The 25718-nt window shown below is 39.4% G+C and overlaps 1 long non-coding RNA gene across 2 annotated transcripts in view; it reads left to right on the top strand.

The window, feature by feature from the left end:
- The first annotated feature begins 10826 nt into the window (after positions 1–10826).
- LOC150040807 (uncharacterized) overlaps positions 10827–25718 on the top strand; it is a 37778-nt gene continuing 22886 nt past the window's right edge. For both annotated transcript variants that reach the window (XR_016533848.1, XR_016533850.1), the window contains exons 1-2: positions 10827–10901; positions 11639–11724. This is a non-coding gene — a long non-coding RNA (uncharacterized LOC150040807). The remainder of the gene's footprint in view (positions 10902–11638; positions 11725–25718) is intronic.

The following is a 25718-nucleotide window of genomic DNA, read 5'->3' as shown; positions in this document are numbered from 1 at the left end:
TCTTTTCTGTGTTCTGGCCAAATAGGAATCAAAATGGTGACCTGGAAGAGAAAGGAAGTAGACCTGTCAGAAGGCAGCAGGTGCGAACTATGGCAAACTCTTGCCCTCTAGTGGACATTTTAGGAACTGAAATACCACTGAAACTGTCATGAAAAGTCCAAAATGGGGACAAAAAGAGAATAAGAGGGGTTTTGATGCAGCTCTTGAAACAACGTGGGATTTACTGCTACATAGGCCTTTCTATGAAATAGTAGGCATGAAAAAATAAGCTAGCTGGGTGCTAGCTTCTTACTGTTAGCATATGGTGGGAATTTTAGGAAGTAGAACCTTGTGAAAAGGAGGTGTTCAGGTCATTGGGGACATGGCCAAGAAGAGGATAATGATCATGGATTAAACTTTCTAAAATGGAGAGACAAAGAAGTTTTTCTCTATATTTGTTATTTTTTTCCAGTCTTGAAGCTTGAACTCAGGGCCTGGGCACTGAGCTTGAGCCTTCTCAAGGTTAGTACTCTATCGCTTGAGCCACAGCACCGCTTCCAGCCTTTTCTGTGTATGTGGTATTGAAGATTCAAACCTGGGTCTTTGTGCTAGCTAGGCAAGAAGTCTACCAGTAAGCCACACTCCAGGCCCTATATTTGTTATTTAAGTCAGGTATTTGTTGTAAGTACGGAGAGCTAACCATACAAGACTCATGGAACTTTTATTTATATATTATTGAGAAACCTCTGTTTTGCTTTTTTATTAACAGCTCTGTATTACACGACAATAGTGTAAAGACTAGTGTAAAGGTAATAGGGTAAAGACTTCCCTTACATTAGATATCTTTTATTTTTGATAGTAGCCTTCCAGGAATACTAAAGCAGTTTCTCATTATGGTTCTGAATTGTGTTGCTTAGATTATTAGAGACGTTGAGCTTCTTTCCACAGGCAATTTCTGTGTTTCTTTGGAGAAATATCTATTTAGGTGCTTCTCTCATTTCTAAGCAAGTTATTGGATTCCTAGGTATACAGTTATTTTAGGTTTTTAAAATTCCGTTGTGTATTTAGTGAGATTGTTACATAGGAAAGCAATATAAGCATTATTTCTAGGTGGGGCACTGGCAGGGGCACTGTAATCTATGCTACTCAGGAGGATGAGATCTAAAGATTATAATTAAAAAAAACAGTTTAAGCACAAAAGTCTGTATGATTCATTTTTTCTTTCTTTCTTTATTTTTTTCTCACCTGCCACCTCTTTCTTTTTCTTTCTTTTTTTTTCAGTGTGGGACTTGAACTCTGGGCATGAAAGCTGTCCCTGAGATCATCACCTCAAAGCTAGCATTCTACCACTACAAGCCACAGCACCACTTTTGGTTTTCTTGTGGTTAAATGGAGATAAGAGTTTCATGGACTTTTGTGCCCTGTCTGGCTTTGAACCACAATCCTCAGATCTCAGCCTCCTGAGTAGCTAGGATTACAGGCATGAGGCACCTCGCCAGGCTCACTTCTGCATTTGTGATAGTTAATTAGAGATAAGAATCACACAGAGCCAGGTGCCAGTGGCTCACGCCTATAATCCTAGCTACCCAGGAGGCTGAGATCTGAGGATCAAGGATCAAAGCCAGCCCGGGCACAAAAGGACTCTTATCTCCAATTAACCTCTAGAAAACTGGGAAGTGGGGCTTGGCTCAAGGGTATGGTGGTAGCCTTGAGCTGAAGAGCTCAGGGACAAGGCCCAGTCCGAATTCAAGCTCCATGACCCACAAAAAATGCAGAAGTGGAGCTATGACTCAAGTGGTAGAGTGCTAGGCTTTAGTGAAAATATCTCAGGGAGAGTGTTCAGCCCCTGAGGCCCTGAGTTCAAGGCTCTGGATGGCACAAAAACAATATATATATATTTGGTGCTAGCTCAATCAGAATATAAAACTTCAAAAAGATCCAAGAATAGATACCATGAGATAGGAGTAAATATAAACTTCTTTGGAGAATACTGTAAAAATTTAAGGTAAACTTATCAGTCTTATGTCCAATGTGAGGTTAGCAGGTGTGATTTCTGCTTGTCTGCTTTACCATCTGGTTTCTGTTCACCTTTACTTACAATGTGTCAGTCAAGAACAGCATTTACAGTGATAACATGACTTAGCTGGGACTTTGTGTTATATAACACTACAGAGTTTTATTTTAATTTAAGTTTTACTGTAAAGGTGATTTACAGAGGGGTTATAGTTACATAATTCAGGTAATGAGTAAATTTCTTTTGGGGTAGTGTGAACTCCTTCCCTCATTTTCTCCCAATTTCTCCCCACCCCTGAACTCCAAGTTATAAAACTCATTTTCAACATAGTTTCTTATGAGAATCACTGCTTAATGAGTTCACTCTTTGTTCCACCATTTCTGTGCTTCCCCTTCCTTTCCCCAAATCAGATAAATTTACATACAAGACAAAGAGTACAGCAATAAAAAAACAGTGACATCAGGGAATAAACCTAAGGGGGGAAAAAAGAAAGAAAAAAGAAATAATTGCAAACAGTACAATAAAAAAACTCTGTTTCCATGAACATTAGAGTTCATTTGGATAACCATCGTTTCATATGGTCACATGCCTACAGCTATTGAGCTATTGTGGTTCTCTCCTAAGAATATTCTAGACATATTCTAGTTATTACAAATTAGAGGAGCCATGAAGCCTATCTTTCCTTGGGTGTGGCTTCTTTGCTTAATATATTTTTTCCCCAAATCTTTCCATTCCCTTACAAACAGGGCAATATCGTTCTTTCTGATGGATGAGTAAAATTACATTGTGTAGATATATAAATTTTTACAGGCTTTTTAAAAAATTGAAATAACAGGGCCAAGAGTTTGGCCCTAGCAGCAGAGTGCTAGCCTAGCATGCACGAAGACCTGGGTTCAATTTCTTTTTACCACATATATAGAAAAAAGCCAGAAGGGGTGCTGAGGCTCAAGTGGTAGAGCTCTAGCCTTGAGAAAGGCCAAGGACAGTGCTCAGGCCCTGAGCTTGTGATTCCTAAGGCTGGATGATGTAAGATGAAGATGCTGATGGAATGAAGTGTCTATGAGGTGGGTTCTCTAGATCACAGATGCGTGTCTCCTTATTGTGCTTATGTGGTGAGAAGAGGAAAGGATCTTTTGGAGGCCTGCTTTTTTCCAGGGCTTGTTGCTTTCTACCTAAACACTTCCCAGAGGCCCCTTTCTAATGCCATTGTACTGAGGGGTATACATTTTTAATGAAGGATTTAATATATGAATATGTATTAGCAATATATGAATTTTAGTCCAAGCAACAACCTCCTGATATCAGCCTCCTGAGTAGCTAGGAATATAGGCATGAATCACCATGCCAGTTTCTGTCAAGTTCTTTTTTTTCATATATATTTTAATTAATAGAAGGGTTACATTATATTCACCAGATAGAAGGGGCATTACTTCACAAACATTGATACCTTTTCTCATGTCTTGGTGGCAATTCTTTTAATTAGGAATTTAGGGGCAGGGAGTGTTGCCTAGTGGTAGAGTGCCTGTCTAGAATGAATGAAGACCTGGGTTTGATTCCTCAGTACAACATTCACAGGAAAAGACAGAAGTGGTACTGTGGCTCAAGTGGTAGAATGCTAGCCTTGAGAAAGTCCAAGGCAGGGCTCAGGCCCTGAATTTGAGCCCCAGGATGGCATTTGTTTTCTTAATTAGGAATTCAGGAGTGGCTTACTTTTGTGGTTCTAGACCACTCTTGACTCTTGGTAGGAGATGTCATAGTCTTTCTAGAAATACTACAATCTTGATTTCATAAAATTTAAGGTGCTAGCAGCTCACATCTGTGGTCCTAGATATTCAGGAGGCAGAGATCTGAGGATCAAAGGTCCATGAGACTCTCTAATTAACCAGCAATAAGCCACAAGGGGCATTGTGTCTTCAGTGGTAGAGTGTGAGGTTTCCTGCAAAGCCAAGAAAGAATACAAGGCCCTGAGTTCAAGCCTCATACTGGCACACAAAATAATTAAGGTTGCCCATTTAGTTTACATCAAGCTAAACCTCTTCAGGTCCTCTGAAAGTAGACTTTAAGGCACATTAGTTATATTTTTGCAAACACAGTAATCTTTGCATAGCATAAGGAGAGATAAGAAATGGTGAATCTTTAAAACTGATTGGCTTGATAAACTTAAAGTTTTAAATAGAAAGCAATATTTTTATAGTTACAATTTTAAATTTAATCGAACAAGATAAGACATTATGAAGCAACCAAAGAATTTTTAAAAAATAGCTTTTAAACAGTTTCTTGGAAATAGTATTCCAAATATGAGGTAACAGGAATAATAATGTCAAACTTGGAATGCATCATGAATCCATTGACTATTCCTTCAGAAAACTCACTTGAAGTGTAATTTAAATCCTATCTGTGATTGCAGATTTCAGATTTTTTAATGGTATTCACTGGATAATACTGGCGATGTAGAAATATATGACTTATTTTTACATTGTTATTTAGAATAATGAGTAATGCACGAATATATGAGAACCATTCTCACCTTCTGTCAATGTTGCGAAAAGAAATTCCTCAACTTTTCCAGTTGCCAATGCATCCTATTTCATTATCTTTCAGTTTTCCTCAGCTCCTTAAGGACTTACCCAGGGGGTGGAGCTGAGTATTTTCTTCCCTCCAGGGAAGTTGGCACTTTTAGGCTCTACGCTAAACAGTTTCTTACTTGAGGAGAGGATTCTGGAGGATTTCCAGATTGTTAAATTTATACTCTCTGCCTGTCTCTCTCTCTCTGTCTCTGTCTGTCTATCTGTCTGTCTGTCTGTCTGTCTGTCTGTTCTACCACTTGAGCCACAGCACCACTTCTGATTTTTGGAGTGGTTGATTGGAGATAAGAGTCAAGAGTCTCAAAAGGACTTTCCTGTCCAGGCTGGCTTTGAACTGTTATCCTCAGAACTCAAACTTCTGAGTAGTTAGGATTAAAGGCATGAGCCACCAGCGCCTAGCTTAACTTAACTTTCTTTCTGTTTCTAGTTCTAGAGTTTTCTTGTACTTTCACTTGGAATATTTGACTATTAAAGTAAAACTAACAAGAGTGTGGGGTCTCTCAGCCAGTTGTTCTAGGGTTTTTCATTCTAAGATTTGATCACAGTGAGTCAGGAATTCAGGTGTCCAGCCTTACCCCTCCCCCACAAAAATCAGAATACAAAGTATGGTTTTCTTTCTCAAGAGCAAATAATCTTTTTGTGTCAGTTCCGGGGGATTGAACACAAGGCCTGGGCACTGCCCTAAACTTTTTTGCTCAAGGCTAGTGTTCTACCTTGAGCTCCACCTCCACTTCTGGCTTTTTGTTGGGTAACTGGAGGTAAGAGTCTCAGAGATGTTTCCTGCCTGGGCTGGTTTAGAACTGTGATCCTCACATCTCAGTTTCCTGAGTAGCTAGGATTACAGATATGAGACACCAGCACCCAGGCACCCAGCTAGGAGCAATGAATTCTTTTTTGTTGTTTTTCTTTTGGTCATGGAGCTTGAACTCTGGGCATGATGCTGTCTCTAAGCTGCTTTTGCTCAAGGCTAGCACTCCAAAGCACCACTTCCGAGGAGCAAAGACTAACATTCTACCATAGAGGAATCGAAGCTAGGGCTTCATGCGTGCTAGGTGAGCACTTTACTACTAGGTTATGATCATGGCTCCCCTCTTTTTTTTGCCAGTCCTAGGCCTTTGAACTCAGGGCCTGAGCACTGTAGTTGGGCTTTCACGAGGCTAGAGCTCTACTGCTTGGGCCACAATACCACTTCTGGCTTTTCTGTGTATGTGGTACCCACAAATAAAACCCAGGTCTTCATGCATACTAGGCAAGCACTCTACCACTAGGCAACACTCCCACCCTGGGGCAAAGAATTCTTATGTCAAGGTTTATAACTTGAACCAGGCTAGGATGTCACATCTTACTAAGTCTACAAAGCAGATTCTTTGCATCCTATGTTTGACTCTAAAAGAATTATAAAGATGACTTTGGAAGTTAGCCAACTCACATGAGTCATAAAATAATTTCAATGCTGATAGTACAGCCTATTCCTTTTTAACTATTGTTTTAGGGTCTTGCTATACAATACCCATCAGCCTTCCTATGCATCACAAATCAGAATTAAATTGTGTTCTTCCTGCATTGGTCTGTGAACACTGTGACTATAGGCATATATCACCATGATGAGCCAGCTTTTGTATTTCAGTATATTTCACACAAATTGATGCTTGCTATGAACATATTATATACTTATGAAACAAACATATTCTTTTGGTCAGTTATGGGGCTTGTACTCTGGTCCTGGACTCTGTCCCTGAGCTCTTCTACTCAAAGCTAGTGCTCTACTACTTTGAGCCACAGTGCCACTTCCAGTTTTCTGGTGCTTAATTGGAAATAAGAGTCTCACAGATTTTCATGCCTGGGCTGGGTTTGAACCTTGATCCTCAGATCTCAGCCTCTTAAGTAGCTAGGATTACAGGCCTGAGCCACAGGAGCCTGGCATAAATATACTTTTGCTAAAACACCTGAAGCTGGGCACTAATAGCTCACATCTATAATCCTAGCTACTCTGGAGGCTGAGATCTGAGGATCAAGGTTCAAAGCCAGCCAAGACAGGAAAGTTCATTTTTTTTAGTTCTAAACTTTTTATTTTTATTGTAATTAATAAAAGGGTTACATGATATTTGCCAGATAGAAAGTGCCTTAATTCACATACATTGATACCCTTTCACATGTCTTGGTACTCATTACCCTCCTCCCCCACCCCCCACCGGTCTTGGTTTTCCCCCCTTCCCTATCAAATTTCAAATAACCAAATACAAATAAATTCAATATATCAGATAACAAAGTGAGATACTGTAACAATGTGAGATAACCAAGGGACAGCAAAAGAGATGAGAGATAACATAGCTCATTAAGGACAACAATCATTCATTGTATGGCTTTTGTTTCAATATCCTGGAGGTCTTTTCAATTAGCTTCATACTATATGGCCTTATGTATCAAGGTTTTGCTCTATTGCAGATCTCTGCTAGTAGAGCCCAAGGTTTCTACTGATTATTACAAATGAGGGGAACCATTGAGCCTAAGTTCCTTTGAGTCTGGCTTACTTCACTTAATATGATTTTTTCTAAGACTTTCCATTTCCTAACAAATGGGGCGATGTCATTCTTTCTGACAGCAGCATAGAATTCCATTGTGTACAAATACCACAACTTGTTGATCCACTCATCAACTGAGGGACATCTAGGTTGGTTCCATATCTTTGCTATGGTGAATAGTGCTGCAATGAACATTGTTGTGCTAGTGGGTTTAGTATGTCCTTGTTTCTGGATGATTGGGTAAATGCCAAGTAGTGGAATTGCTGGGTCATAGGGGAGCTCTATGTTTAGCCTTTTGAGGCACTGCCACACTGCTTTCCATAGTGGTTGAACGAGTTTGCACTCCCACCAACAGTGTAGTAGTGATCCCTCCTGGCCACATCCCCTCCAGCATCTGTTGTTATTCGTTTTCCTGATCCTGGCCATTCTAACTGGAGTGAGGTGGAATCTTAGAGTTGTTTTGATTTGCATTTCTTTTATGACCAGAGATGTTGAGCATTTCTTCATGTGTCTATAGGCAGGAAAGTTCTTGAGACCATTATCTTTACTCAGTGGAAAGCCAGAAGTGGAGTTGTGGTTCAAGTGGTAGAGATCTAACTTTGAGCAAAAGCAGCTCAGGGACAGTGCCCAGGTTCTGAGTGTAAGCCCCAGGACCAGCAAAAAGAAAAGTATCTGAAAAATATTAGCTAATGAATAAAAGAGTTACACCAAAAGTAAAGTGTTCTTCTATTTGCAATTCTATTCTGTCTCTGATAGTCTAATACATTGACATATTTTCATTGTAAATGGGTACCATACTTTCCTATGGCATTTTCTCAGGATCTAAATCCTTTGGGGGTAGTGGAACTGGGACTTGCACTCAGAGCCTGAGCACTGTCTCTAGATATTTTCTGTCCAAGGCTTACCTTGCTTGTTAAACCATGCTTTCACTTTGAGCTTTTTAGTAGTCAGTTGGAGATAGGAGTCTCACTGACTCCTTTTCAGGCTTGCTTCTAACTGGATCCTCAGATCTCAGTCTCGAGTAGAAAGGATTATAGGCAATTCCTGGCTTCTAGATTTGTTCATATCTTCCCCTTCCGTATCGTATCATCGCCATACTCTCCCCTTCATTGTAGCAGTGACAGTACCTGTTGATCAGCTTTCATGTCAGGACTTTAAAATAACAATTTCATCAGTTTAAGAACTAAAACATTCAATATAGCACAGGAAATGATGATGCCTGTGCTGTCAATACGATGAAGTAGGACAGCGTGGTAAGAAATACCAAGCACAAGAATATCAAGAATGTTATTTGATGAGTGTGTGGTAAGAAGGAAGAGGTGGTAGGATTTCCTAAATGTCAAAACCTGCCTCCAGAAAATTTCATTAACCTGCTGCCCACTCCTTCCTGTTTGTCCTCACTCTGCCTATGGGAGGCCCTGGGATATGCTCAGTGAGCTCATGCATCATAGGTTACTGTGACCACCGTTTTATTGTGAGAGCTGTGAGCCATCATTTCAATAGCTACCAGGTTAGCAAATGTGCAATATATCTAGCAGTGACTCACAATGTCTGAGATGATTTTGATAATAAGAAATTATATTATCACCAATGTTTATTCAGCCATTCTTCTACTGGATGGTGTGACATAGTGTTATGACTGTGCGCATGCACGCTTGTGTGTGTGTGTGTGTGTGTGTGTGTGTGTGTGTGTGTGTGTGTTGAATTCAGGGCCTTGCGAACTTGCTGGCTTTTTCATTCAATGCTGGCACTCTAGCATTTGAATCACACTTCCAAAAGTCCCATGAACTTTTCCGCCCTGGTGGCTTTGAACTTTTATCATCATATCTTAGTTTCCTGAGTAGGAAAGGTTAGAGTTATAAGCCACCACCAGTACTCAGCAAGGACTACTTTCATGTCAAATCAAAATAGTTAAAGTGAATATTGGGGATCACTCAGTATGTACTTCTAGCTTCATGTTTGTAATAGCTGAAATCCACAAATAAATCAACTATTGCACCTATAGAAAAGTATTCAAATAAATGGGGTCTTGGGATATCATGGCATTTTATATATCAATTATATGGAATAATCTAAGCCTTATACAGATCAGACAATGAAAGGATCCAGTTATTTTATCCTTCTTTTTATTGTAATGTATAGAGGGTTTACAGTTACATTCATCAGGTAGTAGGTACATTACTTCTCACATATTGATACCCCCTTTCATGTTTTTGTCCCCATTTCCCTGCCCCCACCACCTCCCAATCATCTTGTTTCCCCCCTTCCCTTCCCTGTTTCAAATAAACAAATAAGAATAAATACAATATGACAGGTAACAAAGTCAGATACTGTAACGATATGAGATTAACCAAAGGGCAACACAAGAGAAGAGAAATAACATAGTACATTAAGAAAAACAATCACACAAGATAAAGCTCTTGTTTCCAAATCTTAGAGATCCTTTCATGTAGCCTCATCCTATATGGCTTTATGTATCTAGGTTTTGAGCTATTGTAATCCTCTGCTAGAAGAGTCCTAGGTTTATACTAATTATTACAAATGAGGGAAACCATTGAGCCTATGTTCCTTTGGGTCTGGCTTACTTCATTTAATATGATTTTTAAGGATCCAGTTATTTTAAAGGGCACATTGTATGAGTTTTCCATTAAAGAATAGTAGCCATAATGTAAGGATTTGTCAAATCAATAACTCTTGATTATTTTAATCATTCACAGAAATTTAAAATCAAAGCTTACAATGCACTTAAAGACAGTTCAACACAGCACAAAAATTTAAGAGACAGTTACCAGAATTTAGCTATATTTCAGAATCTTCAACAACTGCCTAATCCTGGCTGTGCCCTGGGGAGAGCTGTGTCCTGACTGTGTCTTGGACAAACATTATATTTTAAAATATAATTGGACAAAAAACACTTAACATAGGATGATAACAGAAGGGATAAATATGTCAACAGAAAATAAGAAAAGGCAAAGAGCTAACCACCAACAGTCTCATTCCTTTAATCCTAGCTACTCAGAGGCTGAGATCTGAGGATCACGGTTCAAAGCCAGCCCAAGCACTAAAAAGTCTGTGAGACTTTTATCTCCAATTAACCACTAGAAAACAGGAAGTGGTGCTGTGTCTCAAGTGGTAGGGTGGTAACTTGGAGCTGAAGAGCTCAAGGACAGTGCCCTAGCCCAGAGCTCAAGCTTCATGACCAACTGACAAAACAAAACAAAACAATACAATACAAAACATAACAAACAGAAAAACCCAAGAAGGTACATATGCAACATAGTCCATCCATACTGCTCTACATTACACAGGATAAAGATGCTGATATCCCCTAGAGCGATTCAAGAAGTACATCCAGGAGTGTCATTATTCTACCAGAGTGATCGGCATGACAGAAAAGATAGGAGGACGCAAATGATAGATTGGAGTATGTATCAAAGTAACATCTTCAAATCTGTCGCTGTCACCATGTGTTTTCAGCCGGATCCCTTTGTTTGGGGTAACTGGGGCTGTTCTCCTACGTTCTTGAGAACGGGAGATAGTTGGGGTAGGAGCAGAGCAAAGTGAGGTGCAAGCCTGTGCTCCGTCTTAGGACAGACAGCTTGAAGTGTCCTTTCCACAGGAGCCGCACAGGGGATTTCTGCCCCAGCCTGGCGATCCTCACAGTGCAGGAGCACGTCAGCCAGGCAAGGCATTCTTAGCTCAGAGCTGCGCGCTGGGCCGGGAGGGGGCATCACCAGGTCCTCTGGTGGCTGTGCTCATTTGCTCCTGCTGTGGCCGGTTTCTCTCGCTAAAACCCTCCAGGTATGGCCTCAGAAGAGCCCTAGCTGTAGTTTCAGGCCTCAGAAGAGCCCTTGCTGTAGTTTCAGGGGGCCTGGGGAGAAGCCAGAGGGCCTTGGGCGGGTCCGGCTTGTGGTCTGGGTGGTGAATGGGCCTCAGAGTCGTTGTGGTTCTCCCAGGACAGAAGCCACTGTCTCTATGGACTTTTGTCTTGGTAGTCCTAGATAGATTTCTTAACTCAAGACTGCACAGGGAGGAATGAAGGACTCTCTTCCATCCAACTTGCTATTTTCCCAGGAAAAAAATGGCCCAGCTCATGGGAATGTGATCCAAATAAACTGTGGTCTCATTTCATTCTCTAACAGTATTTTTCTGTGTCCATGATGGGGGTGTATGTTAATTTAAACTTCATAGTAAATGTCAGAGGTCCATTTTTTTAAAGGTTAGCGATGGAAGATTATAGATGATTGATGTTCAGGTAAAAATAGATTGTCTACAATCTAAGCCAGAGAAGCAAGAACAAGTCAGAATTCTGTTCTAATGGGCCTTCAGGTTATGACTGTGACTAAGTGAAATGTACTAACCACATGTGTTGTAATGTGCTTTGAGTGGAAAATTTGGATATTTCACATTTCTCTATGAAATATTAATGTACCTCCAAATGTGTTAAATTTACAAGGGCATTTTAAAAAATTAACCAGTCATGTAGTTAAATATATTGTGTATGACATGCATTTTCCTAATGCTAATGTTACTTTCAGAGTGAAGCATGCATAAAACAAGGAAAATTCTACCCAAAGAAGAAGCAGATCCTCAAATACCTGCTCAACAGACAAAACCTGATGCTGTGAGTATCTTCACACTGCAGGGCTTTTAGTTACAGTAATCTATATTTAAATGTAAACTACAGTAGACTCAGGTAAAGTAGACTAGATGTAAAAGTGCAACAGTGCACTGCTAGTCAATTACACTTGAGTCTAATAAGCATGGAGGATGATATTCCATTGATGTCCGAATGTTTATGCTCATCTGCTTATTAGAAATATGTCCCATGACTGCCTTCTCCTCATGCTTTTACTCAAGAGTTAGTATGTGCTAATCTTTTTTTTTTGTGGGTCATGGGGCTTGAACTCGGACTGTGCTCTATCCCTGAGCTTTTGGCAGCTCAAGGCTGCTGTCCTACCCCTGGGCCTGGGCGTTGTCACTGAGCTCTTCAGCTCAAGGCTACCACCCTACATTTGAGCCAAAGCCCACTTCCTGTTTTCTAGAGGCTACTTAGAGATAAGCGTCTCAGGTCCTTTTGTGCCTGGGCTGGCTTTGAACCTTGATCCTCAGATCTCAGCCTCCTGAGTAGCTAGGATTACAGGTGTGAGCCACCACATCCCGATGCTAATCTTTGTGTAGATGAAAATAGTGGAAAAGTCATTGCAGGGCTACTATTTGGAGTATCCTATCTGGGAGAAGAGTAGCATCACTATGAATATATATGTATATATTTTTATATATACAGGCATATATGTACTGCTCTTCACAACATTTTCAATTTAAGATTTGATTTTATATTTCCTATCTGTGGAAATTACATACACATCATGTATAATGCTATATATGACATACAGATATGTATTATATATTATTGATATGTATTAATAATAAAATTGTGCATTCTCATACTCCTAAGATCAGCATGTTACTGAGGAAAATCCTCAATCAATAGCAACACCGGCTAAGACTCAAAATATTAAATCTGGGAAGAAGAAAATGGGTAAGGGAGCATGTGTGATTCCAGGTGAATCCTGGGAAAGAATGCTTCCTGGGGAAAAGGGATGTACATCCTGCATAGTGAAATACAAGGAAGATGTTAGAAAGGGGTCTGAAATATTGCTAAAAATTGACAAGATGGAAGGTGGATGTAACTTCCACTTACTTTCTTCCTTTTGTTGTCTTATATATTAATACGTTATGCTTTTTCCTCAAGATATATTTTATGTGTTTTGGAAATAAAGTCCTTGTTAGTGTACTAATTTTGCAAATCACTGTCACTTTCTCTCATTTCAGTCACTATACACAAGTGTGATTATACATATTGCCAATAGTAAGCTCTTACTTTAGAAAATTCTCTGGCCTTCATAAGATTAACAAAGCCTAATCCCAAATTTAAATGTCAAGAGCTCAGTGAATGATTTCTATAGCTTGATAGTCTTACTGATTTTATTTGATAATGTTTTCTAAAGTTGATCATTTAAGAAATAGGCAAATGCTGTGCTGTAATAATATACTTCTTTCGTTATTAGTGCTGGGATTATAACTTAGGGCCTTTCTTGGCTTGCTTGCTTGGTGCTCTACCACTAGAGTCACACCACCAGAAAGGCTTTGGGCTGCTTTAAAAATTTTGTGATGGAGTCTTTTGGACTTCTCTGCTGGAGCCAGCTTAGAATGGTGATCCTCTAGATCTGTGTTCTGAACAGAAGGGATCACAGGCGTGAGCCACATGGTCCATGGCTTGATGTAATACATGTTTACAAGTGGATTTTAGTAGGTAATTAATTTTCTATTAATATAACATCTAAAGTTAAAAATTCAAATACTGCCATGACACAAATGATTTCTTCCTTGAAACAACTTGATGTTTTGTGCATCAAGCTGTGGATAAGTGATTCATTGGTGAAATAGTTTATTGGTATTTTGTGTTCTATGTACATTGGACTTATTTGTGGGGCTTTTGATCTACTTCATTTTATCAAAATAAAGTTTTGTTTTCATTTCTGCAGTAACAGGGATTTCATGACGAGGTTATATTTTCTGCAAAATACAGTAAAAATGAACGTGCTGTGCTTTATCCTCTGGTCTTCCTTTGGAAAACAGGTTCCATAACATAAGCAAATAAATTTACAAAGTCCAGCTCTGACTTTTGCAAATGTTTCCAGCAAAAGAATCTGTACTACTCTGAGCTGGGTGCAGTAGCTCACACCTGTAATCCTAGCTACTCAGGAGCTGAGATCTAAGGATTATGGTTAAAAGCCAGCCCGGCACTAAAGTTCGTGAGACTCTTATCTCCAATTAACCACCAGAAAACCAGAAGTGACTATGTAGTTCAAGGGGGTAGGGCAGTAGTCTTGAGCTGAAGAGCTCAGGGACAGTGCCCATGCCCAGAGTTCAAGTTCCCTAACCAACCTCCCCACCAACCACTCTAACGCCAGAATCTGTGCTCTGGAGACACAATGTCCATTCTTCTTTCTTCTTCCTCTTTTTCTCTTCTCCCTCCTTCTCCTTCTTTTTCTCTCTTCTTTCTTTTTTTTCTGTGCCAGTCCAGAGGAATGAACTCAGGGCCTGGGTGCTGTCCCTGAGGTTCCCCCACAGGCCAATGCCCTTCATTCATTCAACATCTGAAGACCTTTACATTTTCTGAGATCAAGAAAAACCCTGGTCTAAATTGATCTCAAGATAAGGACTAATATGCAACAAAACAATAGCGTTGTGGAGTTGGGGTTCTATGTTGGTTAGCCTCTGCATCCCTCATTTCACTTCCTGAGCTATTATGCTCAAGACAGCACTCTACCACACCGCTCTACTTCAAGGTTTTTGGTAGTTAATTGAAGATAAGAGTCTCATGGATTTTTTTTGTCAGGAATGGCTTTAAACTGTGATCCTCAGCCTCCTGAATAGCCCTACCCCGAATATCTAAGATTGCAGGCATGAGCCACTGATCCCTGTCTTGATTTAGTATTCAATATGTAAGATTACTAATTTAATATGTCTAGTGTAATAAGAAGTATGACAATAGAAACATATAAAACATTCCATTAAATTGCTTGAGTAAAGTCTTGGGAAAATATCTGTCTTTTGTAGGGGTTTACTTTCTGTGATAGAAAACTTTTGCTATGATTTTCCTGAGATTGTCATGGGTTACATGCATTACCACACTAGAGTAAAACATCAAAAGTCTTTATGCATAATCAGAGTGGATGGGTATTATTACTTCCTCTTCATAAGTCATGTTTTAGGGGTTTTATTATGAGTCTGGCTTGGGAGCTGATGGATAGACACTGGCTCTTCAAAAGAGTTAAAGGTAACCATTGAGGTGTTTCTGATGTCTAGGGATGCATTCTACCAGATTGTGTGTCCTTTTCCATGCCAAAGCATGTTTGTGTGCATCATGAATGGAGATCACGCTGTGCTCTGGTGACTCACGTCTGTAACCCTAGCTACTCAGGAGGTTGAGATCTGAGGATCACAGTTCAAAGAAAGCCTGTGCAGGAAAGTTCATGAGACTCTTATCTCCAATAAACTACTCAGAAAAAGCCAGAAGTGGCACTGTGTCTCAAGTGGTAAAACACTAGCCTCAATACAAAGAGTTCAGGGACATGCCTACGTGCTGAGTTCAAGACTCCAGGACCAGCAAAGAAATGAAAGAATAAGAATCATGTGTTTTCCTATTTTCTAACATTATTTCTTTAGTAATGTACTTGAGCTTGTGTTGAGTGGCTCAACACCTGAAATCTTAGCTACTCAGGAGGCTGAGATCTGAATATTGGAGTTCAAAGCCAGCCTGTGCAGGGAATTCCATTAGACTCTTACCTACAATTAATCAAGACAAAACTGGAAGTGTTGTTGTGGCTCAATACTGTAGTAAAGCACTAGTCTTGAGCCAAAAAATCTCAGGAACAGTGCCCAGGCCCTAAATTCAAACCCACATCTGGCAAAAATAAAAAGTACTTGAAACATTCCCATAATGTCAGTTGACATGTAAACATTCTTATAAGGTAGATCAGATCTCAAATGCCTTTCAGACTGCAAGACAGAAACACAAAGTCATACTGAAATATGAACTGCTTCATTGTGCTTATCCTGGGGCTTAAACTCAGGGCCTGGGTTTTTGTCATGGCATTTGAACTCGCCCTGGGTGTTGTCCCTGAGCTTTTTAGCTCAAGGCTACCAGTACTCTACTCTTGAGCCAAGCCCCACTTCTAGTTTTGTAGAGGTTAATTGGCCATAAGAGTCTCCGGTCCTTTTGTGCCCAGGCTGGCTTTGATGCTTGATCCTCAGATCTCAGCCTCCTGTGTAGCTAGGATTATAGGCGTGAGCCACCTCGCCTGGCTGAGAAGTGTAAAGTATTTCTTGAGCAAAACAAATTTTGCTCAAGGCTAGTGCTCTAGCGCTTGCATCAGAGCTCCACTTTGGGCTTTTTCCTTTTTAAAGTAGTTTATTGGAGATAAGAGTCCCGTAGACTTTGCTGCCTGTGCTGCGCTGACTTTTAACCACGATCTTCAAATCTCAGCCTCCTGAGTAATTAGAATGACAGGCGTGAGCCATCAACACCCAGCAGAAAAATGAACTTTTTTCTTTTCTTTTTCTTCTTTCTTTCTTTCTTTCTTTCTTTCTTTCTTTCTTTCCTTCCTTCCTTCCTTCCTTCCTTCCTTCCTTCCTTCCTTCCTTCCTTCCTTCTTTCTTTCTTTCTTTCTTTCTTTCTTCCTTCCTTCCTTCCTTCCTTTCTTTCCTTTTGGCAGTTTTGGGGCATGAATTCTGGGCCTGGGCACTGTCCTTAATCTCTTCAGCTCAAGGTTAACCATTTACCACTTTGAGCTACAGTGCCACTTCCGGTTTTCTGCTGGCTAACTGGAGAATTTCATGCCCAGACTGGCTTTGAACCATAATCCTTAGATCTCAGCCTTCTGAATAGCTAGGATTACATGATGAACCACCAGCTCCTTATGAAAAGTGAACTCTTATAAAAAGGCATGTTTGAATTTAAGGCTACTAACCTACAGCTAGTAATACTTTTATGATAGGTTGCTTTCCAGAAATGCGTAACACATTTGTAGTACATGTTGGTCATATAATTTCTCTTACAAATTGAACTATTTTTTAAAGCATGTGAAAGGGGCATTCCTGCTCAGTGTACCAGAACTATGGATGAAAATGTAGAGTTTATATTAAATAACTTATACAGGGGCTAAAGGTACCCTAAGAAATACTTTACACTTCTCAGCCAGGCGAGGTGGCTCACGCCTATAATCCTAGCTACACAGGAGGCTGAGATCTGAGGATCAAGGATCAAAGCCAGCCCGGGCACAAAAGGACTGGAGACTCTTATGGCCAATTAACCTCTACAAAACTAGAAGTGGGGCTTGGCTCAAGAGTAGTGTACTGGTAGCCTTTAGCTAAAGAGCTCAGGGACAACACCCAGGGCGAGTTCAAGTGCCATGACTCATCAAAAAAAAGAAAGAAAGAAAGAAAGAAAAAGAAAGAAAGAAAAAAATACTTTACACTTCTCTATAGTAGGACTCAAACAAATGAAACCCTATCATTTTTTACATATTTCATTTCAACCATTCCAAATGTGATTTAAGCATTCCAAACATGACATTAGTGTTTTAGCTCTAATGCAATTTTTTGGCCAGTCCTGGCGATTGAACTCAGGACCTGGGCATATTTCTTGAGCTTTCTCAGGGCTAGCACTTTACCACTTGAGCCACAGCACCACTTCTGGCTTTTTCGGTGTATGTGGTCCTGGAGAATCATACCCAGGGCTTTGTGCATTGTTGGCAAGCATTCTGCCACTGGGCCACACTCTCAGCTTGCTCTAGTGCATGTTTAGTATTATTTTCAGTAAGACATCTAAGTCATGCTTGTTAAAACATTTTGTGCTATTTTTGTTTGAATTTGGACCAAAAAAAATACTCATGTCTGCTTTTCTACTCAAAATATCCCTTAAACATTGCGTTCAATCTTTTCTGAGGTTGAAGATTCTCTTGGGTTTTCTTATCTACCAAAATTGTTTTGTTTTGTTTTTTTCAGAATACCATTAATAGAAGCTAGAGTCCACCTTCACATTCTATGCTTGGGTTCACTACATATAAGCTAAAAGTTTTCCCCAAGACTCTGCCTCCATTCCTTTCATAAAATTCATTGGCTGTGCTGTTTGTATTCCTTTAGCATGTTCTCTGTGAAGTTCTACTAGTTAATATTCTGCCATGTTTCTTATAGGTAAAGGGAAAGCACAGAAATAAAAGAAGACAGCAACCTGTCAGATGTGCTTTTACAAGATACTTTACTTCTTACAGTAAAGTCTGAAGGTTCTTCGTAAAGAATTTCTGTGTATTGTGTGTCAAATTTATTTCTAGTCTTTGATGTTATGGAAAATTTTATCTTTTGAAATTTTATATATTTTTATGTTATCATATTGTGAACTTGAAAAAATTGTACGAGAGTACTACAATTTAAGATATCCATCTAAGCATCTAGTGAAAGTTTCCATTTCATTTGAGTTGGCATGTAAAGTATTTTTGAATATGGGTTTTGAAGCATAACTTAGCACTAGATAACCTGCCTACCAAGTGGGAGGCCATTAGTGTAAACTCGAGTATTGCCTAAATTTTTTTGAACATTGATTTAACTGAAAACATTATTCGATATATTTATTAATTCCAAAATTTCATTTCCAGTTACTTTGTGTTCATCACACACAGAGTCTGCAAAATCCTTGACTAGGGTTTTGTTTCTGCCTCAACACATTTTCATTTTATTCCCTTTACCTACTTACTGGTCTATAAAGTTTTGAATGAACATGATGATAGTAAAGTAATTTTCCTATTCCTCTTTCAATGAAAACCACAGGACTTTTAGCAGGTACATTTATTAGATTGTAAAAAATCCATTCCTACATTGCTTGGAACATAGGTTGAACATATATAAACATGCTTCAACTGTGCTTATTGAGGAAATCACAGTACTACCAATTGTCAGAAGGTGAGGTTAGCATCATTTATGCTGGAAATGTTCCCATGCTCTCTCTCCAGCTCAGATGATGGAGATCCACAGCTTTGATATGGTGAAGCTGTGAAATCAGAACAAGTATGTTCTCAGGTCCATTAGACTTTTTACAGGGTGAGTTTAAAGTGAAGGGTCAGAAAGGGCCAATGATAAGTATTGAATTCTCAATAGCAGTTTGTCGGTAAATTGTGTGTATATCAGGGTCATGCTAACAAGCCAAGAAGAATAAGGAAAACCTTAGAACACTCATGAAGTTGATATTCCGTTGAATGCACTCATTCAGCCTTGTTACTACTTATGTGACAGAGAGTCAAATTATTGGCTTGAACAAAAGCTATAAAACTTAGTAAATACAGAATACTCAGATAAGGTATTAAAATTTATTATGTATATTAAATTTGACTAGGATTTTTGTATTTTTACAACTGAAATGTCTGCAAATAAACTGTGCAATTCATCCACTGACCAAAACACAAGATAGATGAAAGGGAGATGCTGGGATTCTGGACTGAAAAAGTGCACAGCAGAAATATCATGCCCTTAGGATAGAAGAGCTTCAGTGATTTATGTCCAGTCAAGGCAATGATAATTGCTATCCAAAATGAAACATAAAACCTCAACATCAGCTGGGTGCCCAGTGGCTATAGCCTGCAATCCTAAATATTCAGAAGGCTGAGATCTGAGGATTATGATTCAAAATCATCCTGGGCAGGCAGCAAAAAGCCACAGGTAGAGCTGTGGGTATAGTTTTAGAATGCCAGCATTGAATGAAAATGATAAGGGGATAACCCAGGCTATGAGTTCAATCCCCTGTACTGGTGCGGATGCACATGTACTTACCTGTGTGCACACACATACACCCCAACACACAACAACATTTAGAAAAACAAAACTGCATCAGAACAACTGTAATATAGTATTGATAAAGTTTGTCTTTCTAAGTAAAGTATGGAATGTGACTATTCAAGTATGGCAGATAGACATATAATAGCACCTATTATAAATAAAACCAAAAAAATTATCAGCTGTGGGGCTTGAATGCAGGGCTTGGGTTCCTCAACTCTTTTGCTCAAGGCTAGGGCTCTATCACTTTGAGTCACAGAACCACTTCCAGTTTTCTGGAGGCTAATTGGAGATAATCGTCTCACAGGGTTTCCTGCCCAGTCTGGCTTCAAATCATGATCCTTCAAGCTCAGTCTCCTGAATAGCTAGATTAACGCGTGAGCCACCAGTGTCCAGCAACCCAATTTTTAGAAACCTTAATAAAAATAAAACTTGGGAAAACAAGTCTTGTAGAACACACGCACACACACACACACACACACACACACACACACACACACACAAGCATACATAAGAGTAAAAATGAGAACTCGCAATAAAAATAAAAATTCTAGGGCTGGGAGTTTGGCCTAGTGGTAGAGTGCTTGCCTAGCATGCACAAAGACTGGGGTTCGATTCCTTGGTACCACATACATAGAAAAAACCCAGAAGTGGTGCTGAGGCTCAAGTGGTAGAGCTCTAGCTCTCAGAAAGTCCAAGGACAGTGCTCAGGCCCTGAGCTCAAGCCCAGAACTGACAAAAAAATAAATGAAAATTATACAAATAAAAAGTTACAATTATAGAACACAACTGGTATAGCTGACTGATAGGCTTAGGAGAAAAAGAACCAATCATGTAATGGAGGTACAGAACAACTGGGTAACACAAATAAAATAATGAAAAATAACAGCATTGTGAGAAAACACTGATTCATATAAACCTGTGTGAAAACAAGTATATATCCATGTCAATATCTAAATCTAGATCTAGATATATCATTTTTTGTTGTTGTTGCTGCTGTTGTTGGGCATAGGGCTTGAACTCTGGGCCTGGGCACTGTCCCTGAGCTCTTCAGCTCAATGCTAGCACTCTACTACTTTAAGCCACAGTGCTAGCTCTGGTTTTCTGGTGGTTATATGGAGTTTCCTGCCCAGGCTGGCTTTAACTGCAATTCTCAAATCTCAGCCTCCTGAGTAGCTAGGATTACAGGTGTGAGCCACTGGAGACAAGCACTATTTTGATTTTTTTTGATTCTGGTCCTGAGGCTTGAACTCAGGGCCTCTGCACTGTCCCTGACCTTTCTGCTCAAGGCTAGTGCTTTATCACTTGAGATACAACTCCATTTTTGGCCTTTTGGTGGTTGAGTCTTACAATCATTCCTGTCCAGATTGTCTTTGAACTGTGATACTCAGATCTCAGGCTCTTAAGTAGCTAGGATTACAAGCATGAGCCAAGTTTCCTGGCATTCTTACAGTTTTTAAGTTTGTAGAAATAGTACTGTACTTTCAGATGTAGTATCTTAGGATATAGTTTGCTACATGGACTTAAGTAATGACTATAAATGCAGATGAGAAAACAAGTCTTGGGGAACACACACACACACACACGCACACACACATACACACATACACACACACACAAGCATACACACACATCTAAACATCATAAAGATTGAGTCTATTAGATTCCTAAAATACAATGACAATATAAGAAAAAATTCAGGTGACCCTCACATTGTCATTTTTGCTATTCAACAAAGTAGTTAGTGAATACAATTGAATACAATGTATCTTGATCAATGTAACCCCTTTCAACAGGAAAACAACAAATTGGACTTCATTACAATTAAATTATATGTGTGTGTGTATATATATATGGATATATGGATAGTTGCCAAAAGTCAGAAGTCATCAAAGTATCCACCAGTAAATAGACAAAATCTGCTATGTCCATATAATAATGAATAGGACATGGACTCTCCCAATGTTTTAGAAACAGGGTAAGCTTTCCATCAGCGTCCTAGACACCATTGGTTGTATCTATTACAATACAGATAACAAAAAATTGAAAGAATAAAGCAGAAGAGCCCCAGAATGAAGATGACAGTAACCTCACTGGTTATCCAGGTGCAGTCCTGAACTCTATGAATCCTAGCCTAGGAACAGATGTACATTTACTGTGGGACTGGCCTTGCTCACTGCTGTTGCTTGTGCATGACTAGGGAGAACCTTTTGTTGGTAATAGTCTACCCTCTGCTCCTAGATTTTAGTCCCCCTGGCTTCTCCAGCCATGATCTAGAGAGAAACACATTGGGAAAAATAGATTTTCCTCTGGGGTTGGTGGCTGCCATGTTCCCATATCTGTAGATGGCAGTGCTGCTCCATGCAGTAACCCTCAGACCCTTTTTGCCCCTACTTTTTGAGCCAAAAGAAAAAAAGAAGGAAAGAAAAGGCCTACAGCCTGTTTGAGATAAAACAACAACAGGAACAACAGCTCCACCCCCCCCATTGGCTGCATCCAACATGTCCTGCAGATGGCGCTGCACTTTCTGCTGTGGTCCCAAGGACAATTCACCATATGGGAACAAAACAGCAGTTCTGTTGAATGTTCACCTAGATCCCTTAGCAGCTTGTATTTCTGCTTCTACGAATACTCTTGTCCTTGATATCCACCTATTCCTAGGCTTTATGTACCTTCGTCATTTGATTGTTCATCCTTGCCATAGTTATTCAATCTCATTACGAACAATTTTATAGAATGGTATAAGGGAAGCGGTGGGTGGAAAAGGGGTGAAGATATTGAAGTGGTGACACATGTAAGCTGCTTTGTTAAATTGCAAAAAAAATCAGTACATAACCTAAAATTAAAATAAGTAAGGGAAGAGATGGGTTGGGAGGAGTGGGTGAGAATGTTAAAAGGGGTGATAAAGATGCACTGTATTCATAAGCTGCTTTGGTGAATGACAACTTCTCTGTACAACTACGTAAAGATAATAAAAATATTTTTAAGAAATAAAGCCCTAAGAGTCTGGATGAAAACATAATTAACTGTCTATAATATTTTCTGACAGATCTCCTTGGAGGCTTCTTGTTCCTATAGGTTTGCTTAAAAACAACCAAGATTCATATCATCCTGTTTCGAAACTCATTTTTATATTTTGGAAAATTATGTTCATTAAAGCAAGATTTGCTGGACACAGGTGGCTCACGACTGTAATCCTAGCTACGCAGGAGGCTGAAATCTGAGGATTATACATCAAGGCCAGCTTGGTCAGAAAGATAGGGAGATTCTCACCTGTAATCAGCAAAATCTGGAAATGGAGATGTGGGTCACGTGGTAGACTGCCAGCCTCGATGAAAAACGCTGAGAGAGAGTGTGAGTTTAAACCCTAGTATTGGCAGTAAAAGAAGATGGAGTGATGTTAAGAGATGTGGAAGTAGGGGGTGAGAAGAAATGATGAGAATGGGTGACTATGATCAAAGCGAGGTATATATATGTAGAGAACTATCACTAAGATAGTTACTTTACACAGATAATATACACTAATTAAAATTAATATGCTAATTAAAATTGAGAAAGAATGATTAGTCATTTTGTTTCAAATGCAAAAGTATCTTTAAATGTCCAATGTTTCAATGAAAGGGGTTCAGAACACTAATAACTCAAAGTATTATTATTATTATTATTATTATTATTGTCAGTTGTGGGACTTGAACTCTGGGCCTGGAAATTGTCCCTGAATTCTTCAGCTCTACCCCTTGAGCCACAGCACCAAAGTATTGTTTTCAAAACAACATGGCAAGACAGCCTTATGAAGGCAGGTGCTGTTTTCTGTTTCCTTGAATGGACTCTTGGGGGAGGATGCTACCTAGCATTTAGTAGAGGCCTAAAAAAGAAAGTAAAAACATAGTGTCATTATACATATACACATACACATATGCATACATCTGCACATACATGTATATGCACACATATATGCAACATATATACTGGTTGCTTCATAATACTAGAGTTTAATGAATCTACAGTTTATTGTATATTATTATCATTAAGCATTTTGCAGGTAGCATTTACCTGTGTCATTAAAATCAATTATACTTTTCTCACCCATTCAGCTGGCTTAAACAAGGGCCATTTGGATATTTGGTAAAAGACTCTGTAGAGAGTCCACGTCTTTCAATTGCAAGACTCTTTCCTTAATTGTGTAGTATATATCACTTAGGATCAAATTAATAAGATACAGCGAGCAATTTCCTTGGTAGATTGAATAGCCCTTTGTTGCCCCATGTTTTTTTTTTGATTAGCTGTCATTGTTGGCTGTCTCTCCTGAGGGTCGTAGCTTGAACACCTGATGATACTGAAAAATTGTAACACCTAAATCAGGCCCTTTGTCTCTATGGTCTTGGCTCAAGAATCCACAGACACTGAAGGAAAAGTTAAGCAGTGAAGATTTACTGAAGACAAAGGTGAACAGAGCTCCTGCTAGACAGGCAGGTTCACAAAGGAGGGCACCATGTTAGGTTTATCATATAATGATTAATGAGGTGTTCATAGGAGAGAACTACATGACTCCAAATTGATTCTATAATCTGTGTACCATACTAGTAACCCAATCAGAGGTTCTCCTCAGTCTGCCTGAGTTTTTCATGAGTAGTTTATCCCCTCTAACTGGGTACCTGCTTTGATACACACTTCTGGGGTCCAATCCATCCTTTGCTCATGTGTAAGTATCCAGAGGGGCAAAAAGACAGGACACCTATAGATCCCCATGACTAAGGTCATGGTCCTGTGGTGTCTAACGGCCTGAATGCACAACTGCTCAAGGTCATGATGATGTGTTGTCTAAGGGCCTGAATGCACAACTGCTCAAGGAAGGAATACAGAACATCTCTGGGAGGAGGAAGTTGATTGGATTGCCAAGCCAGACTCTTTTTCTGCGTTCGCTGAGATTCTCGGAGGCATTTTAGTATTATTTAGTTCAGTGGCTTAAAGTTAGTCTAGTTAGCTAGGTGCTTGTGGCTTTATGCCAGTCAGGAGGCGGAGATCTAAGGATCCCAGTTCGAAGTCAGTACAGGTAAGAGGGTCCATGACACTCTTTTCTCCAATCAACTACCAAAAAGCCAGAAGCAGTCTTTGTCATAGATACATATTGATCTATATAATATACCAATATATGTGTATAGAATGTAAGAGTCAGCTTAATTTTAATTATGTTCTTAAATTTATGTGCCAGTGATTGCATTAGAGATTTTTTTCTTGAATACTTGTTCATAGAGCATGAAATATAATGTAAAAACTCAGTATTAATAAAAACTTTTAATAAAGAAACCTAATAGCTTTAACATCTCTAACAGCCACACCCCTAAAAACACCTGATGCTAATTTCCAAAATCATAATCCTAACGACCCAGAGAACCCTAAGTGTCCTAACAGCCACTAAACCTAGTAGCACCTGAAACTAATAAAGCAAACTCCGCTCCTACAAACTAGAAAAGAAATAACAACCCTAACACTAAACTTCAAACAGACCAACAGCCCTAACTGCCCTAAAATAAAAACAGCCAGAAGCAGAGTTGTGGACCAAGTGGTAAAGTGTTATCCTTGAGTACAAAAGCTCAGAGACATTGTCCAGGTTCTGAGTTCAAGCCCCAGGACTGGCACAAAAAAATCATGTAAGCCTGCTGTGTTGATTTGTATCATGTAATAAGGATCTTTGGATACAAAAAAAATAAAGACAATGTTAGTGGCATAATTCCCAACAGTCTATAGCAACAATGGATATGATCACTTAACAGTAAACACTATTTATGAAGCAAGTCTAATATGACTCTACCAGCTTCCCAATGTTACTATCTGAATCAGTTTACTTCCCAAAACTTGCTATTTCCTCAGTCTGAAGAAGAGTGGATAGGTGATGTTGGCAGCTGGCACAGATATGCAGATACAGGGAGAAGTGTGTCTGAAGAGCCCCCATTTCCAGTGTAGAAACTCCTCTTTCATATTGCAAAGTACAGGAAATAGGATTCAGTGTTGCACCGAAAGGAAAGATTGTGAAGTGGGATGTTCTAATAAAATTGCTATTGTTCATGTCTGTGCATAGTATGCATGCACGTGTGTGTGTGTGTGTGTGTGTGTGTGTGTGTGTGTGTGTGTGTGTGTGTGTATGCTGGTAGTGTTGCTTGAACTCAGGACCTTGCACAGTCACTGGCTCTTTTTTGCTCAAGGCTGGTGGTCTAGCTTTTGAGC

This window comes from Megascapheus bottae, chromosome X (assembly GCF_031878675.1).
Source record: "Megascapheus bottae isolate mThoBot1 chromosome X, mThoBot2.hap1, whole genome shotgun sequence".
Taxonomy (NCBI): domain Eukaryota; kingdom Metazoa; phylum Chordata; class Mammalia; order Rodentia; family Geomyidae; genus Megascapheus; species Megascapheus bottae.
This window is presented reverse-complemented; position numbering and strand designations above follow the sequence as displayed.